Source organism: Chiloscyllium plagiosum, unplaced genomic scaffold, assembly GCF_037043375.1.
Source record: "Chiloscyllium plagiosum isolate Xiang-an unplaced genomic scaffold, Cpla_swu_hap1 HiC_scaffold_27, whole genome shotgun sequence".
In the NCBI taxonomy this organism is placed as follows: domain Eukaryota; kingdom Metazoa; phylum Chordata; class Chondrichthyes; order Orectolobiformes; family Hemiscylliidae; genus Chiloscyllium; species Chiloscyllium plagiosum.
Window position 1 is genome coordinate 90,001,685 of NW_028270165.1, and position 19,410 is coordinate 90,021,094.

At 45.6% G+C, this 19,410-nt stretch overlaps 4 protein-coding genes across 5 annotated transcripts in view; 3 read left to right on the forward strand and 1 right to left on the reverse strand.

The window, feature by feature from the left end:
* Window positions 1-11,952, reverse strand: part of LOC148144965 (uncharacterized) — a 104,458-nt gene extending 92,506 nt beyond the window's left edge. Inside the window, exon 1 of the mRNA XM_087975564.1 lies at window positions 11,834-11,952. The gene's annotated coding sequence lies outside the window, so the exon portion shown is untranslated. The remainder of the gene's footprint in view (window positions 1-11,833) is intronic.
* LOC148144967 (uncharacterized) overlaps window positions 1-19,410 on the forward strand; it is a 136,223-nt gene that overhangs the window by 59,177 nt on the left and 57,636 nt on the right. The gene's annotated exons all lie outside the window — the stretch shown is intronic.
* Window positions 18,939-19,410, forward strand: part of LOC148144968 (uncharacterized) — a 293,614-nt gene continuing 293,142 nt past the window's right edge. For both annotated transcript variants that reach the window (XR_015751715.1, XM_087975648.1), the window contains exon 1: window positions 18,939-19,067. The gene's annotated coding sequence lies outside the window, so the exon portion shown is untranslated. The remainder of the gene's footprint in view (window positions 19,068-19,410) is intronic.
* LOC148144969 (uncharacterized) overlaps window positions 18,970-19,410 on the forward strand; it is a 56,673-nt gene continuing 56,232 nt past the window's right edge. The window contains exon 1 of the mRNA XM_087975742.1: window positions 18,970-19,067. The gene's annotated coding sequence lies outside the window, so the exon portion shown is untranslated. The remainder of the gene's footprint in view (window positions 19,068-19,410) is intronic.

Here is a 19,410-nt window from a genome sequence, read left to right on the forward strand (position 1 = left end):
TAAAGTTTACTGGCAGCATTGGGAGGTGTGGGTTGTGCTCACTAAAAATTATGTGGAGGAGCTGGTGGTGGACTCGCCTGGACGAAGTTAAAAATCACACAACACCAGGTTATAGTCCAACAGGTTTATTTGGAAGTGTGAGCTTTTGGAGCACTGCTGCTTCATCGGGTAGCTGTGGAGCAGGATCATAAGACACAGATTTTATAGCAAAAGATCCCAGTGTCGTGCAACTGATATATTCACCTTTTAGAATGCGTTGCAGGTTTCAGTTCATTAATATGTAAATCCCATAACATCTTTTGATTCACATTCTCAAGATGACTTCATTTTTTTTTTTAAAAAGTCACAACTCAGCCCAGACAGCCCAGATAAAGGTGTGGGGTTCGAGTCTGTCAATATCCCAATTTTGAATCAGACTGGTTCTATTTCCAAAGCATGAATTTATAAAATATTACATGGATTGACTGTCTGCAGACTGTGCACTTTTTGAGCAAAATTGAATGTATCTGCAAACATAATTCTGCCAATACAAATTTGCTCAAAAAGTGATATGCGAGTTTATGCATGAGTGCACATAAGAGTGTGATGGAGTATATGCCTGTGAGTGTGTAGATCTTATTGAAACCAGTAGAATTCTGAAAGGGGCTTGACAGGATAGATGCCAATAAAATGCTCCTTTGTGGTGGGAGTCATAGAATCCCAACAATGCGGAAACAGGCCATTCAGCCCTTCTATTCCACACTGGCCCTCTGAACAGCATCCCACCCCCTTATTCAGTATTTCCCATGGTCAATCCACCCTAAGTTTCACATCCCTGGTCACTATGGGTAATTTAGCACAGCCTATCCGCCCTAATCTCTACACCCTAATCTGTAAATTACCTTCTCAAAAATGTAATTTAAATGTAGAAAAATGTTAGTCTGACTCAACATTCAGGCGCAGACAGAATTCACACTTATTGTTAGAAAAGCTCTGCATTTGAATGACATTCTTGAGAAGGTAACAAAAAACAAGTTCTGGGATTAACAAACCAAAGAGCAGAAACCTATTCTAAAAGATGAAGGATTTAATCTAAAATTGTTTGATGTGTCACATTTCCATGACGCTCGACTCCTTTGGATATAAATTGTGATCATGATCTCATTCTCCAAAACTACCTGATGAAGGAGCGGCGCTCCGAAAGCTAGTGCTTCCAAACCAACCTGTTGGATTATAACCTGGTGTTGTGTGATTTTTAACTTTGTCCGTGGGAAACACATGAGTTGTGGGAGTGGTAACAGTTCTTATTTTGTGATCTATTCCAAGTGAAATTTCTCCTCTGTGCAGGCACGGGTGAACAGTTTGTTTTTGTGCGAGACAGGGATAGCAGCTTTTAAATCCTTACGTTAAGCAACAGAAGTAAACTGTTGATCAGCAATTGTATTCCGAGAGTGGTACTTCCAGCTCTGGTAATCCTGTTGCATCAACAGAGAGAGGGTGAGGATGTCACATCTCAAGAGCAGACAGAAAAGTTATTTCAATTGTTGAGTCGGTTCCTCACTCAGATGAGACTGGATACTGCTTTTAATGGATCATAATTAAATGCTACAATGGAACACCTTAAATTCAAGGAATTTTGAAAGGGCAAACGAACAGTAACTTTGAACAGAGATGTTCTTCCATTTCTAACCTTGGTTGACCCATACAAAGCCTTTTTACTGATAGCTCCACAATCATGTTCCTGCTGGATTTTTTTCAGGGCAAACAATTTCTGCATCCTGGGAAGGCGGGGAAATGAGAAAAAAAGGTGTTAAAAGCATTTGAACTGTAGGCCCATGAGCTCTCGTGGGAGCAGTGCATTTGCCAAAAACATTTCTGAGGAATTCTGTGTAACTGTTGGACTGAAAATAGTTTCCCCACTGAACGTTAAACAGGTATTGAGAACGTTGCTCATTATAGATTGTGTTCCTGAGGACCGGAGGAGGATTGAATTTGCCAACGTGAACCACACTTTGCAGAGAGAGGAATTTTCTCTGGATGGAATACGTTAATGGAAGTCAACAATTGTCAGATTATTTCGTGAAAATAACAGCTGGTATGGGGATCCCAGAAGAGTCTGTAATGAGCACACAGAAACAAACCCTTCAGTCCAGGCCAACCAGATATCCTAAATTAATCTAGTGACCCATTTGCCAGCATTTGGCCCATATCCCTCTGAATTTTTACCATTCATGTCCCCATCCAGATGCATTTTCTTCTTTGGAGAATACTTGGGTGAGAGCCAAGATATGCAATATCTCAATGTATAATAATGAAGCAGCTCATTTATTCTGAAATTATTTCAATTAGTTGGTCAATTGACAAATAATAGCTGCATAACTGTTGTCAATATTGATACTCAGGAAAGCTATTTTGTTTAGTAATATTTCCTTTGTAAAGATCTTATCCAAATTATAAAATGAATGTATTTTCATATGAAATAAAATTTGCAGTGTTTTATTAAATGGTTGAAAGTAACTTTGCACTTAATTGCTCCATTTGGGATTAAACATTGTCACCACTGATGATATTACCAAGCCAGGTAATGAAACGTCTAGATATCAAACCTACAGCTCAGCGAGCAAACCTGCACCCTAAACATTCCACTTTGCTGAAAGACTGCACAATCTGCAGGCAGTCAGTACATGTAATATATTGTCAATTCCACTTGGAAAATAGATAATGAGCCCACTACTTTTTGGATGTGAGCATAAGTGGTAATAGTAAGTAAGTTTGCTGATGACACCAAAATTGGAGGTGTAGTGGACAGCGAAGGAGGTTACTTGAGATTACAATGGGATCTTGATCAGATGGGCCAATGGACTGAGAAGTGGCAAATGGAGTTTAATTTAGATAAATGCGAGGTGCTGCATTTTGGGAAAGCAAATCTTAGCAGGACTTATACACTTAATGGTAAGGTCCTAGGGGGTGTTGCTGAACAAAGAGACCTTGGAGTGCAAGTTCATAGCTCCTTGAAAGTGGAGTCGCAGGTTGATAGGATAGTGAAGATGGTGTTTTGTATGCTTTCCTTTATTTGGTCAGAATATTGAGTACAGGAGTTGGGAGGTCATGTTACTGCTGTACAGTTGGAATATCGCGTGCAATTCTGGTTTCCTTCCTATCAGAAAGATGTTATGAAACTTAAGGGTTCAGAAAAGATTTACAAGGATGTTGCCAAGACTGGAAGATTTGAGCTATAGGGAGAGACAGAACAGACTGGGGCTGTTTTCCCTGGAGCGTCAGAGGCTGAGGGGTGACCTTATAGAAGGTTATGAAATCATGAGGGGCATGGATAGGATAGATAGACAAAGTCTTTTCCCTGAGGTGGGAGAGTCCAGAAATAGAGGGCATAGGTTTACAGTGAGAGGGGAAAGATAGGAAAGAGACCCAAGAGGCAACCTTTTCATTTAGAGGGTGGTACGTGTATGGAATAAGCTGCCAGAGGAAGTGGTGGAGGCTGGTACAATTACAACACTTAAAAAGCAACTGGAGGGATATGGGCCCCGTGCTGGCAGGTGGGACGAGATTGGGTTGGGATATCATGCACAGGGATGTGCAGGTTAGGTGCATTAGTCACGGGTAAATGTTGAGCAATAGGGGTAGGGGAATTGCGTGGGTGGGTTACCCTTCGGAGGATCAGTGTGTAGTCTTTGGGCCGAGTGGCCTGCTCCCACACTGTTTGGAGTCTGTGAAGGGGAAGGGATTTTTGTAAACTGTGCAAGGCAATGCAGGCGTAGTGCGCTGGCCTGCTGTTGGCCTTGCCTTGCCCTGCCCCTTGCTCCTCCCCCTGTTGTTGAGCTGTCTAACAAACATCTCCTCTTTCTCTGCCTTTTTGCTGGGGGCAACTGAAGCTGTAACAATGTTGGGACACAATAAAGGTTACCTGAACATTCTGCCGGACTCAGACTCTCATTGAAAGCTTAGAGTTCCAAGCGGTTTTTGTTTTAAAGCTGCTTATTTCTTGCAGCCTCCTGCATTAAGTTTCCAATGTTGTATATCAGATGGAGCAGTGACTGAGTAGCTGGTTTCGTCAGAAGTTTACATTTTTCGGGAGTGCAGGCACTGCATTGTTTCAGCGGCAGTTTATTGGCAGCACTGGGAAGTGTGGGCTCTGTTCATTAGAAAGGAGGTGGAGGTGCTGCTGTTGGACTAGGTGGGACACGGTTTAAAAATCACAACACCGGGTTATAGTCCAACAGGTTTATTTGGAAGCACTTCATCGGATAACTGTGGAGCAGGATCATAAGACACAGAGTTAAGAGCAAAAGGTCACAGTGTCATGCAACTGATATGATATATTGACAAATGTGGATTGCTGTTAAGTCTTTCATCTTTTAGAATGGGTACATCGCAGTACTACTATTCAGTCATATCCTCAAGATCACAAGGGTTTTTTTAAACTGGTGACATCTCAGCCCAGACAATGTATGTCAGTATCCCAATCTTAAATCAGACTGGTACTATTTCCAAACTAGAAATGTATAAAATATTACATGGATTGACTACCTGCATGTTGTGCGCTTTTTGTGCAAAGTTGAATATATCTGTAAATATAATTCTGCAAATGCACTCCATCGTTATGTGTGGGTGTGTGCGCGTGCGCGAGAGAGAGAGCATGTGTGCACATGCTTTGTCAAGGGAGTGTGATGGAGGAGAAGCCTGTAAGAGGGTGTGTCTACATCTGAGAGAGAGTGTGTGTATGAGGGGTACAGATAAAAGTGAGGGATTGCATTTTCCTAAAATAAGGGCAGGACTTGTACAGAGGGATATGTTGGGGGGGGGGGGGGGGGGTTCAGGTACATACTTCATTGAAGGTTGCATCACTGGTTGGAAGGGTGCTTCAGAAGGCATTCAGCACACTTACCTTATTTGTCCACACCATTGAATAAAGGAGTTGGGACATCATTTAGAAGTTGTACAGGATGTTGGTGAAGCCACTTGTAGAGTACTGAGAACGTTTCTGGTGGCCCTGTAATAGGAAGAATACTATTACAGAGGGTTCAGTAAAGATTCACCAGGATATTACCAAGACTGGAGGGTTTGAGTTATAAGGAGAGGCTGTGAATCTCTTCACTGGAGCACAGGAGGTTGAGGGGTGACCTCATTGAGATTGATATAATCATGAGGGTTCTAGGTAACATGAACATCAAAAATAGCGAGGAGCCTGCGCGGGGGGGGGAGGGGGTAGAAATTGTGGCAGTTGGACACTTTAAATCCATCAGGAACAGCATCTCTATACAGCATACTGTGCATGTCAGGTGAGATGCCAGAAGACTAGAGGTTGGCTAACATGGTGCCACTGTTTAAGAAGGGTGGTAAGGACAAGCCAGGGAACTATAGACCAGTGAGGCTGACGTCAGTGGTGGGCACATTGTTGGAGAGAATCCTGAGGGAGAGGATGTACATGTATTTGAAAAGACAAGGACTGATTCGGGATAGTCAACATGGTTTTGTGTGGGAAATCATGTCTCACAAACTTGATTGAGTTTTTTGAGGAAGTTACAAAGAGGATTGAGGAAGGCAGAGCAGTAATGTGATCTATATGGACTTCAGTAAGGCGTTTGACAAGGTTCCCCGTGGAAGACTGATTAGCAAGGTGAGATCTCAAGGAATACAGAGGGAACTAGCCATTTGGATACAGAACTGGCTCAAAGGTAGAAGACAGAGGGTGGTGGGGGAGGGTTGTTTTTCAGACTGGAGGCCTGCGACCAGTGGAGTGCCACAAGGATCGGTGCTCGGTCCTCTACTTTTTGTCACTTATATAAATGATTTGGATGCGAGCATAAGAGGTACAGTTAGAGGGAGAGGCTGAACAGGCTGGGGCTGTTTTCCCTGGAGTGTCAGAGGCTGAGTGGTGACCTTATAAAGGTTTAAAAAATTATGATGGGCATGGACAAGATAAATAGACAAAGTTTTTTCCCTTGGGTTGGGGAGTCCAGAACTGGAGGGCATAGATTTCGGGTGAGAGGGGAAAAATGTAAAAGAAACCTACGGGGCAATTTTTTCACACAGAGCGTAGTACGTGTATGCAATGAGCTGCCAGAGGGAGTGGTGGAGGCCGGTACAAATGCAACAATTAAGAGGCATTTGAATGGGTATATGAATAGGAAAGGTTTGGAAGGATGTGGGCCAGGTGTTGAGGAGCGGGACTAGATTGGGTTGGGATATCTGGTCGGCATGGACGGGTTGGACCGAAGGGTCTGTTTCCAAGCTGTACACTTCTGACTCTATGCTGGTTCAGCAAAAGCCGCGCATGCTCTGTCTGCAGAAACAGTGCAAACCCTTCTTCAAATGGACCAATGAGAAGCCAGACAAGGAGCCTGGTCCTCCTGCCAATCAGAGCTCCCCAATTGTCTGAATGCAGAAGATGGACCATCAGGTTCTGAAGCTGCTACTCCTCTCCAAATGAAGATCGAGCTTCATCTCAGACTGCAACGTCCTTCCTCTCTCCACCATCTGTGAGTACGGCACTGTCTTTACCATTTCATTTTTTCATTCTGGGGTTAAATTGCTGACTTGCAACAACTGAAAAGAAAGCGAGTGAATCTAGGGAAGGGACAGAGTCGGGAAACGTTGGTCCAGGTTAGTGTCTCAATTGGCAAACGCACGGCAAATGCAGGCCCACAGTATGAAGTTATAGCCTCGGTTATGAAAAAATAACTGCTGTAAGGAGGTACGTTGTTTAAATGGTGACATATTGGGATGTGGACAAAGTGAGGACTGCAGATGCTGGAGATGAGAGTCGAATAGTGTGACACTGGAAAAGCACAGGAGGTCAGACAGCATCCGAGGAGCAGGAGAATCGACGTTTCAGGCACGAGCCCTTCCTCAGGAATGATGTGTGGATGTAAAACGTGGCCTCAGCGTCCTTCCACACCAGTCACTGCCAGTTGTCAGACGGATGCAGCAAGCAATCAGCCAGGCAAGAGGAATATTAGCAAGAGGAATTGATTTCAGAAGTCGGGATGTCTTCCTGCAGTTAGGGAGTCATTGAAGAGATTCAAGGCTGAGTTCATCTGATTTTAGAACAACCATGAAGTGGATGTTTATGGGGGAAGGCAAAGAAAATGGTTTCAAGACCAGCACAGAACAGTTACAGAGTCATACAGCACAGAAACAGACCCTTCAGCCCAACTAGTACATGCTGACTATATTCACAAACTAAACTCGTCCCACCTGCCTGTGTTTGCCCCATATCCCCTGAACCTTTCCTATTCATGTACTTATCCAAATGTCTTTTAAACGTTGTTACTCAACCTGCATCCACCATTTCCTCTGGACATTCATTCCACACAAACCACTGTTTAAAAAAAAGGTGCTCCTCATGTGTTTTTTAAATCTTTCTCCTCTCACCTTAATTTGCTCCCTAATCTTGAAACGACACATGCCGTTCACCTTATCTTTGCCCCTCATGGTTTTGTAAACCTCTATAAAGAGAACAAAGAACCTCACAGCACGGGAACAGGCCCTTCAGCCCTCCAAGGCTATGCTGATCGAGATACTCTGTCTAAACCTGCTGCCTATTTTCTAAGGATCTGTATCCCTCTGCTCCTTGCCCATTCATGTCTCTGTCTAGATACATCTTAAATGACGCTCTCGATCCCACCCCTACTGCCTCCGCTGGCGATGCATTCGAGACACCCACCACCCTCAGTGTAAAGAACTTTCCATGTACATCTCCCTCAAACCTTTCTCCTCTCACTTTGAACTCGTGACCCTGAGTAATTAAGTCTTCCCCTCTGGGAAAATAATTCTTACTATCCACCCCTGTTTACACCCCTCATGGTTTTTCAGCCTCAATCAGGACCCCCACCCTCCACCTCCTTATTTCCAATGAAAATAATCCTAATCTACTCAACCTCTCCTCATAGCTCGTGCTCTCCATAACAGGCAACATCCTGGTGAACACCTCTGCACTCTCTCCAAACGTATCCACATCCTTTTGGAAATCTGGCGATCCGGAATTGTACACAGTATTCCAAATGCGCCAAACCAAAATCTTATATAACTTTAACATGACCTGCCAGCTCTTTTACTCAATCCGTCTGATGATGGAACGCGTGTCGTAAGCTGCCTTGACCACTCTACTGACAGTCATTGCCACCTTCAGAGAACTATAGACCCGAACACCCAGATCTCTCTGTACATCAATTTCCCCCAGGACCTTTCCATTTACTGTATAGCTCGCTCTTGAATTGCATCTTCCAAAATGCATCACCTCGCATTTGTCTGGATTGAACTCCATCTGCCATTTCTCTTCCCAACTCTCCGATCTATATTCTGCTGTATTGTCTGACAGTCCCCTTCACTATCTGATATTCCATCAATCCGAATGCCCATCTGCAAACTTGCTAATGAGGCACCCGATACCTTCACCTTTCAACCTCCTGTGCTCCAGTGAAAAAAGTCCCAGCCTACCCACCAATTGGTGTGAATTCTCTCTGGGTCCCAATGTCCGAGTCAGCCTGACATTTTTGATATAAAAGCTCTGCATTTAAATTGCGTTCTTGAGAAAGTTACTGAAAACAGGTTCTGGGATTAACATACCAAAGAACAGAAACAGTTAAGCAGTTAGATAACACTTTCGAGTGAGAAGTGTGTATAACATGATCGCACAACTCCTATACTCAATGCTATGAGCAATGAAGGAAAGCAAACCAAACGCTGCCTTCACTACTCTATCCACCTGAGACTCCAGCACTCCAAGGTCTCTTTATTCTGCAACACTCCCCTTAACTGTGTCAGTCCTGCCTGGATTGCTTGACCAAAATGCAAACTCTGATTTCTCTAAATTAAACTCCAACTGACACTCCTCGGCTCATCAACCGATTCCATAAATTCTAATTTATACTGAAATCTTTCCTCTCTCATTCCTTGGAAGCTGAAAATCTCCATCCCACAATCAGTCCCTCCATTTTCACTAGTTGGACTGAAGGGGCTGTTTCTGTGCTGCATGGCTCTGTAACTCGGCTCTACACTAGTCTTAAAACCATTTTCTTGCCTTCCCCATAAACATTCACATAAAAAACAGATGAACTCAGCCTTGAATATATTCAATGACCCCCTAACTGCAGGAAGACATCCTCACTTCTGAACTTAATTCCTCTTGCTAATACACCACTTGCCTTGCTCATTGCCTGCTGCACCTGTCTGACAACTGGCACAGAAGGACACTGATGCCCCTCTGAACATCCACGCATCATTCCTGATGAAGGGCTCGTGCCCAAAACTTCGACTGTCCTACTGATCGGATGCTGCTTGACCTGCTGTACTTTGCCAATTGTGGTCTTCTCTACATCGGGAAACCGAGCGTAAACTTGGGGAACGGTTTGCTGAGCATCACAGCAGGGGTCCGCAGAGGCTGAGCAGACTTCCCAGTCTCCACCCATTTTAAAGCCCTTTCCCACTCCCCTTCTGACATGACTATTTTTGGCTTCCTCCATTACCACAACAAACCAAACCACAAATTGGAGGAACAAAACCTCATCTTCTGTCTGAGCAGTCAACAGCCTGGAAGACACAACATTGAGTTCTCCAATTTCAAATAATCTCCCATCCCATCCCCCAACACACTTCCCAACCCCTTCCACTCTTCCCTTCCAACTAGATTCCTTCCTCCCATTCCCCAACCAGGTCGTACCAGGTTATGGGGATAAGGCAGGAACAGAATACTGATTGAGGATGATCAGCCACTATCACAATGAATGGTGGTGCTGGCTCGAAGGGCAGAATAGCCTTCTCCTGCACCTATTGTCTATTGTACCCTCTGCCTGTCTCCACCTTTCCCCACTTCAATACCCTGACCACAGCACACCCTTGTTCCACAGCTCTCCCTCTACCCACCCCCAGACCTGAACAAGGGTACACCAGATCCCTCGACTTCTCCACCTTCTGATACTGCCTAGCTTGCTGCGTTCTTTCAGTCTCCTGCCTGTCTATTTTGCTAATTGAGAACAAAGGCTTGGACTAACTTTTCCAGACTCTGTCCCCTCACCTGGATTCACTCCCATTTCTTTCAGTTGCTCCAAGTCAACAACTGAACCTCAGAATGAAACGTAAATGGAAATGGGGGGTGAGAAAAGAGAGTGCCGTACTCTCAGATGTTGGACAGAGGAAAGAAATTGCAGTCTGAGGTGAACCTCAATCTTCATTCAGAGAGAGGAGGAGCAGGAGCTGCAGAACCTCATGGTCCAACTTCCACATTCACCAATAGGGGAGCTCCGAATGGCAGGAGGACAATTCTCCCTCCGGTCCTCCAGTGCTCCTTATTTGTCCATCTAATGTAGGTCTCGTCCCTTTTCTGCCGACAGCGAGGAACATGCTCAATGTTTTGGTGACACCAGCAAACGTGTGCCCTGCTTGTTGACACTGAGGAGTGTACACAATATGCACTGTAGCAATGCTGGTGTCATTAACAGATTTTAAGTGTCCAAATTCCTATGGGAGAACAAAAAGGGTACAGCCATAATTTTTTTTCCATGTGGCTCAATATTTGATTGCTTTTGCATTTGTCTGGCTGCTCAATGTTTCAGTCTTTCCCTCAGTGTTGGGGTGAGATTCACAACTAGAGGGCATAGGCTTAGGGTGAGACCACAAAGGTACCCGAGGGGCAACGTTTCCATGCAGAGGGTGGTGCATGTATGGAATGAGCTGCCAGAGGAAGTAGTGGAAGCCGGTATAATTATAGCATTCGAAAGGTATCTGGCTGGGTATCTGAATAGGAAGGGTTTAGAGGGATATGAGTCAAGTGCTGGCAAAAGGGACTAGATTAATTTAGGATAGCGGGTTGGCACGGACAGGTTGGACCTAATGGGTGTATTTCCGTGCTGTACATCTCTATGACTCTAAATAATAAAAAGTTGACTTTTCTAAATAACAAACTATATCCATGTTAACAAGGCTTAGTGCACCACATGCTTAACTAACCATTCTCAACAGGTCCTGCCCCTTCAATGACTGAGGAACATATACATGCTGGTGCATAGTATCCTTCACTAGTACTTATACACTACCCTCAGCAATTGCACAAGTAACAGCAAAGGGCAAACGGCACAAGGATTAAACCAAACAGTGAGGGGGTAAACGGCACAAGGATTAAAACACACAGTGAGGGGCAAACAGCACAAGGATTAAACACACAGTGAGGGGCAAACAGCACAAGGATTAAAACACACAGTGAGGGGCAAACAGCACAAGGATTAAAACACACAGTGAGGGGCAAACAGCACAAGGATTAAAACACACAGTGAGGGGCAAACAGCACAAGGATTAAAACACAGTGAGGGGCAAACAGCACAAGGATTAAACACACAGTGAGGGGCAAACAGCACAAGGATTAAACACACAGTGAGGGGCAAACAGCACAAGGATTAAAACACACAGTGAGGGGCAAACAGCACAAGGATTAAAACACACAGTGAGGGGCAAACAGCACAAGGATTAAAACACACAGTGAGGGGCAAACAGCACAAGGATTAAACACACAGTGAGGGGCAAACAGCACAAGGATTAAACACACAGTGAGGGGGCAAACAGCACAAGGATTAAACACACAGTGAGGGGTAAACAGCACAAGCGCCAGTAAAAGCCGATGGAAAGTGAGTGTAAAATGTCACTATGACCGGACAGGCCCCACATTCCTTCCCCTCCGTCCCCCCCACAACCTGCCTCACCTTTCACGTCCCGGGCCCAGTACCTTCCAGGTGGCCCCATAGTTGACACAGGGGTCGCCCCACGACCAGTAGAACTCCACCACCCCGGCGGCCGACGAGTTCCCAAGCAGGCCCTTAACCCCATCCGCCTCCAGAATGCTCACCGGCTCCTGGCTGCTGTACAGCCGGCCGGTGTGGCCGTGACACAGCAGCTGCGCCAGGAAGGCGGCGGCGGCCAGTGACGGGTGTCTGCCCCGGGCCGCGCGGCGCCATTTTCCTAACGGCCGCCCTCCCGCCGCTTCCGCGCTCGAGCGACTTCTCCTCCCAACCGCCTTCGGCCCCGCGTGACGTCTGCACGGTGGGGATGGGCGGGGCCGGGCCGGGGGATGGGCGGGGCGGGGGATGGGCCGGGCCGGGGGTGGGCGGCGCCGGGCCGGGGATGGGCGGGGCCGGGCCGGGCCGGGCCGGGGAGCCGCACCGTCACCAAGCAACAGCCACCTCGCGCTACAACTGCTCATTCACAAAAACAAACTCTCCTGTCTCGCTCTGCAGCTGCAGGGGGGACACTGCCACGTTTCCAGGAGCCCTGTCTACATTGGGAAAGCTCACGGCTCAATTTAAACAGATATTCTCACATCTAACGGAACGGCGTCATATCGAAAGGGGGCAATCTGCATTTTAAAGGGACGTGGACATTTTAACGGGTATTTCTGCAAATAAAGAGGTTTAAATGGAAGAGATTATACTTCAAAGGGATGTGGACACATTCAAAGGGATATCTTCACATGTAAAGTGACGCAGTTATATCTAAATGAATCTACATTTCGAAGAGACGTTGCCCTATTTATAAGTAGAGACAGTAGGTGTGAATTCTGTCTGTGTCCCAATGTTGAGTCAGACTGACATTTTTCTTAGAAAAGCTCTGCATTTAAATTACATTCTTGAGAAGGTAATTTATAGATTCTGGAGTAGATTAGGGAGGATTGACCGTGCTAAGTTACCCATAGTGACCAAGGATGTACAGGTTAGGGTGGAAATATGGAGTGAGGGATTGGATATTGCTGGGATACTGTTCAGAGGGCCAGAGTGAAATAGATGGGTTGAATGGCCTGCTTCCACATTGTCAGAATTCTATGACCCTCTGCACAAAGGAGCATTTTATCTACATCTATCCTGTCAATCCCCTTTCAGAATTCTACTGGTTTCAATAAAGGTATGCAGCACAGAAACAGACCCTTCAGTCCAATTCGTCCATGCCGACCAGGATTCCAAACTAAACCAGTCCCACTTTCCTGCATTTGGCCCATAATCCCTCTAACCTTTCTATTCATCTACCCATCAAAATGCTGTTTCAATGTTGTTACTGTACCTGCATCTACCACATCCTCAGTAAGTTCATTCCACATGCAAATCACCCTCTTTCAAAATGTTGCCCCTCCCGTTCCTTTTAAATCTCTCTCCTCACATTAAAAAAAAGCCCCCGAGTTTTGAGTTCCCCTACGCTAAGCAAGAGCCATTTGCTATTCACCTTACCTCCCACTCCTCATAATTTTATCAATCTCAATGAGGTCACACCCCCCAACTTCCTGTGCTCCAGTGAATAAAGTCCCAGCCTCTCCTTATAACTCAAACCCTCCAGTCCTGACAACATCCTGGTAAATCTTTACCAAACCCTCTCTAATAGTATTCTTCCTATTACAGGGTCACCAGAACTGTACTCAGTACTGTGAAAGTGACCTCACCAACATCCTGTACAACCTCAACATGATGTCCCAACCCCTATACTCAATGGGGTGAACAATGAAGGCAATGTTGCGAAATGCCATCTTGACCACCCTGTCGAGCAGTGATGAAACTTCCAAGGAACTATGTATCTAAACACCCCCCACCTCTTCCCCCCCCCCCCCCCCCCCCCCATGTCTGTCTATGAGACCATAAGACATAGGAGCGGAAGTAACGCCATTCGGCCCATCGAGTCCTCTCCACCATTCAATCATGGCTGATGGGCATTTCAACTCCACTTACCCGCATTCTCCCCGTAGCCCTTAATTCCTTGTGACATCAAGAATTTATCAATTTCTGCCTTGAAGACATTTCGTGTCCCAGCCTCCCTGCACTCTGTGGCAATAAATTCCACAGGCCCACCACTCTCTGGCTGAAGAAATGTCTCCGCATTTCTGTTCTGAATTTACCCCCTCTAATTCTAAGGCTGTGTCCACGGGTCCTAGTCTCCTCGCCCAATGGAAACAATTTCTAGCGTCCTCCCTCTCCAAGCCATGTATTATCTTGTAAGTTTCTATTAGATCTCCCCTTAATCTTCTGAACTCCAATGAATACAATCCCAGGATCCTCAGCCGTTCCTCATATGTTAGACCGACCATTCCAGGGATCATCCGTGTGACTCTCCGCTGGACACGCTCCAGTGCCAGTATGTCCTTCCTGAGGTGTGGGGACCAAAACTGGACACAGTACTCCAAATGGGGCCTAACCAGAGCTTTATAAAGTCTCAGTAGCACAACAGTGCTTTTATGTTCCAACCCTCTTGAGATAATTGACAACATTGCATTCGCTTTCTTAATCACGGTCTCAACCTGCATGTTTACCTTTAGAGAATCCTCAACTAGCACTCCCAGATCCCTCTGTACTTTGGCTTTTCGAATTTTCTTACTGTTTAGAAAGTAGTCCATGCTTCTATTCTTTTTTCCAAAGTGCAAGACCTCGCATTTGCTCACATTGAATTCCATCATCCATTTCCTTGACCACTCCTCCAAACTGGCTGGATCCTTCTGCAGCCTCCCCACTTCCTCAGTACTACCTGCCTGTCCATCTAACTTTATATCATCGGCAAACTTCGCAAGAATGCCCCCAGTCCCTTCATCCAGATCATTAATATATAATGTGAACAGCTGCGGCCCCAACACTGAACCCTGCAGGACACCGCTTGTCACCGGCTGCCATTCCAAAAAAGAACCTTTTATCCCAACTCTCTGCCTTCTGTCAGACAGCCAATCCTCAATCCATACCAGTTGCTCACCTCGAACACCATGGGCCCTCACCTGGCTCAGCAGCCTCCCGTGCACACACTCTCATTCTCTCGTGCACACACACTATTCTATGGGGTGAAATTGTATTGGCAGAATTATATTTGCAGATACATTCAATTTTGTTTAAAAAGCACACAATCTGCAGGCAGTCAATGCATGTAATATTTTACAAATTCTGACTTTGGAAACAGAACCAGTCTGATTCAAGATTGGAATACTGACAGACACAAATCTCACCTTTAATGCATTGTCTGAGTGGAGATGTCTTTTTTTTTTAAATAAAACCTTAAGTCATCTCAAGAACATTGTTACATATTAATGAACCAAAGCCCGCACCCAGTCTAAGAGATGAAGACTATCTAAGTTTGTTCAATATATTCTATCAGTTGCATGACACTGATCTTTTGATATAAGTTCTGTGTCTTATGATGCTGTTCCATGAGGCTTATGTGTTGATGAGGCAATATGGTACAGAGAATTACAGATCATCGAGGAAGGATTGAAAGAGAGAGTTAAGAAGAGCAAAGAGAGGACCGAAGCAGTCTTTATTCTATTTGCTAAATGAGAACCCTAAAGCTTTCTAAAGGTATGTGAGGAATAAAAGGATGATTAGGGTAGGAATAGGGCCAGTCAAAGACAGAAGTGGGAAGTTGAGTGTGGAGATTGTAGAGATCGGAGAGGTGCTAAATGAACATTTCTCATCAGTGTTCACTCAGGAAAAGAATGAGGTACGAGATATTAGACTCGAAAGGATCGAGGTCAGTTACACACAGGTGTTATCAATTCAAGAAGGAGTGAAAGTGGACAAGTCTCCTGGGCTGGATGGGATTTATCCGAGGATTCTCTGGGAAGCGAGGGAGGAGATAGCAGAGCCTTGGGCATTGATATTTGAGTCATCATTGTCTACGAGTTTAGTACCTGAGGACTGTAGGATTGCAAATGTTCTGCCCTTATTCAAAAGGGCAGCAGAGATGACCCAGGTAATTATAGACCAGTGAGCCTTACTTCTATTGTAGGAAAGGATTATAAGAGATAAGATTTATAATCATCAAGCAAGCAACAATTTAATTTCAGATAAGTCAACATGGTTTCATCAAGGGCAGGTCATGTCTCACATACCTCTGAGTTTTTTGAGAAGGTGACCAAGCATGTAGACGAGGAAAGGACAGTTGACATGGTATACTTGGACTTCAGTAAAGCCTTTGATGAGGTTCCACATGGTATACCTGGACTTCAGTAAAGCCTTTGATAAGGTTCCACATGGTAGGCTGATGGAGAAAATGCAGAGGCATGGAATTGAGGGTGATTTAGCAGCTTGGATTAGAAACTGGAAGAAGGCAGCGAGTGGTGGTTGATGCAAAATATTCAGTCTGGGGCAGAACTATGGAATTTAATCTGCAGGCAGTTTGGGAAATTTAATAAGGGAAGGAAGTAAGCAATAAATAGTAGATCCCTACAGAGTGCTCAGGAACAAAGGGACCTTACTGTCCAAGTTCAGAAATCCCCGAAGGTATCGGTACAGGTAAAACGGGGGATGAGGAAGGCATAGATTTGTACTTTTTCACACAGAGGGTGGTGCGTGTGTGCAATGAGCTGCTAGAGGAAGTGGTGGAAGTTGGCACAAATACAATTTTTAAAAGGCAGCTGGATGGATATGTGAATAGGCAGAGTTTAGAGGAATATGGGCAAGTGCTGGTAAATCGGATAGATTAATTTCGGATATCTAGTCAGCATGGACGAGATGGACTGTTTCTGTGCTGTACAGCTCTATGGCCATCCACCTCATTTTGAAATGTTTTGGAACACCCTCTTAGGATTCAGAGTGTGCCAGGACCTGACACCTCCCTCCTCACGTCTCCTGTGTATTTTAAATCAATAGTACCGTTTGCATGTTACTGGGTTAGTACTTTAAACACACAGACACATACAATATAATCAGAATTTCTATTCGGTACAGACAGTGATGACTTGTTTCAACTTTGCTAACAGGGTATCAGATCTGCAGACAGAAATCTTGGAAGAAATTCCAAAACAAGATCTGACAGGGTCACTCAATATCATTGGGGGGGGGTTGAATCTGGAAACAGAAATTCGACCTGCTTCAAAAGGTACTGGACATCAATGTGAGCAGAGAAGCACTCAGAGAGGAACACACCAGTGAACGGAGCTTTATCTGGTTACACAGAATGAGTGTATGTGTCCCAGTGAACTGACAATGGGAAGGAGCTTTAACCAGTTACACAGACTGAGAGGGGCTGGGGCATTTATTTTACCCCTGGAGCATCAGTGCCTGAGGGGTGAACTTGGAGAGGTTTATAAAATCGTGAGGGGCATAGCCTAAGTCTTTTCCCCCCAGGGTGGGGAAGTCAAAAACTAGAAGGCATAGGTTTAAAGTGAGAAGGGAAAGATTTAAAAGGGGCCTAAGGGACAACTTTTCATGCAGAGGGTTGTGCAGGTATAGAATGAACTGCCAGAGGAAGTGGTGGGTACAATTGCAATGTTTAAGAGGCGTTTGGTTGGGTATATGAATAGGAAGGGTTTGGAGGGATATGGGCTGGGTGCTGCCAGGGGGGATTAGATTGGGTTGGGATATCTGGTCGGCATGGGTGGGTTGGATGAAAGGTTTGTTTCCATGCTGTACATCTCTATGACTAGCACTCGGAGCGTGGCTCCTTCATCACGTGATTGTGGAGAATAAAATCATAAGGCACAGAATGGATGGAAAAACATTACAGTGCACTGAAATGATATATTGAAAAACCCTGGATTGTTAAGTCTTTCATCTTTTAGTATGGGCTGCTTGTATCATTCATTTGTAAATCGCGGAATTTCCTGAAAGACATCTTCTTGAAATAACTCAAGGTTTTATAACAAAAGGTGACATCTCAGCTCTGACAACGCATTAAAGGTGTGAAGTCAGGATCTGTCTGTATCCCAATCAGACTGGTTCTATTTCCAACGTGGAATTTACAAAATATTACATGGATTGACTGCCTGTATATTGTGCATTTTTGAGAAAAATAGAATGTATCTGCAAATACAAATTCACCCCCATGGATGTGTTTGTGTGTGAATGAGACAGAGAAAAGTCTATTTCATGCTGTATATCCCGATGTCTACTCGACAACAGATGCTTTAATTCTGCTGGTGTAAATATTGTTATAAATCATAGCTGGGTATGAATAGTTAGATGTTAGGGTGAGAAAATGCCTCAAGAGCGGCACTATAAGAATCGTGGGAGAGCCTTATTTCTGGTTTACTTCCCCATGAACAAACATTAAGCATGAGCATTTATTTATTTCTAATTTTGTTCTGTTTTTCTTGTTTGATTCCCCGCGAGGACTACTCTCTGTGTCTGGGGATGGTTGACAGGCTGGGAGATTGTGGCTTGGGTCTTGAATAATTGAATGTTTTATTGTTCCAGAAGGTGTAGGGGTGTGGGGTCAAGGCTTCAGCAGAAATCCAGCAGAGCAGAGAATAGACCAATATCTTACTCGGTGAGAACAGGGACATCCCAGAGGACAGAGAAATCAGGACCTGAATCCAAGCTGACACCTGTGATTAGTGCTTTGATGAGCAGCGTCAAGCCTCTACCTTCACCTAGCTTCCCATTTGACTACTACCTCGATATTCAGGATCCAATCCTTGTCATCCTGAAGCCATGCCTCTGTAAGGAGTCTCAGATCATAATTATTCTCTTCAATGTGTGCAGTCAATTTTGTTACAATGCACACCATTCAGAAACATTGTTTTTAGTTTCAAGTTTTGTGACCTTCAGAATCCAGTTTTGATTGTTGGTACATTTACTCATCTTGTCCCTTTCTATCGTTCTCAAGAGACAGGAGAGTTTGTTTTTGTGAATGAGCAGTTGTAGCGCGAGGTGGCTGTTGCTTGGTGACGGTGAGGCTCCCCGGCCCAACCCCGCCCACCCCCGGCCCCGCCCCGCCCACCTCGGCCCCGCCCGCCCACCCCCGGCCCCGCCCATCCCCCCGGCCCCGCCCGTCCCCCCGGCCCCGCCCATCCCCCGTGCAGACGTCTCGCGGGGGCGAAGGCGGTTGGGAGGAGAAGTCGCTCGAGCGAGGAAGCGGCGGCCGTTAGGAAAATGGCGCCGCGCGGCCCGGGGCAGACACCCGTCACTGGCCGCCGCCGCCTTCCTGGCGCAGCTGCTGTGTCACGGCCACACCGGCCGGCTGTACAGCAGCCAGGAGCCGGTGAGCATTCTGGAGGCGGATGGGGTTAAGGGCCTGCTTGGGAACTCGTCGGCCGCCGGGGTGGTGGAGTTCTACTGGTCGTGGGGCGGCCCCTGTGTCAACTATGGGGCCACCTGGAAGGTACTGGGCCCGGGACGTGAAAGGTGAGGCAGGTTGTGGGGGGGACGGAGGGGAAGGAATGTGGGGCCTGTCCTGTCATAGTGACATGTTACACTCACTTTCCATCGGCTTTTACTGGCGCTTGTGCTGTTTGCCCCTCACTGTGTGTTTAATCCTTGTGCTGTTTACCCCTCACTGTGTGTTTAATCCTTGTGCTGTTTCCCCCTCACTGTGTTTAATCCTTGTGCTGTTTGCCCCTCACTGTGTGTTTAATCCTTGTGCTGTTTGCCCCTCACTGTGTTTAATCCTTGTGCTGTATGCCCCTCACTGTGTGTTTAATCCTTGTGCTGTTTGCCCCTCACTGTGTGTTTATTCCTTGTGCTGTTT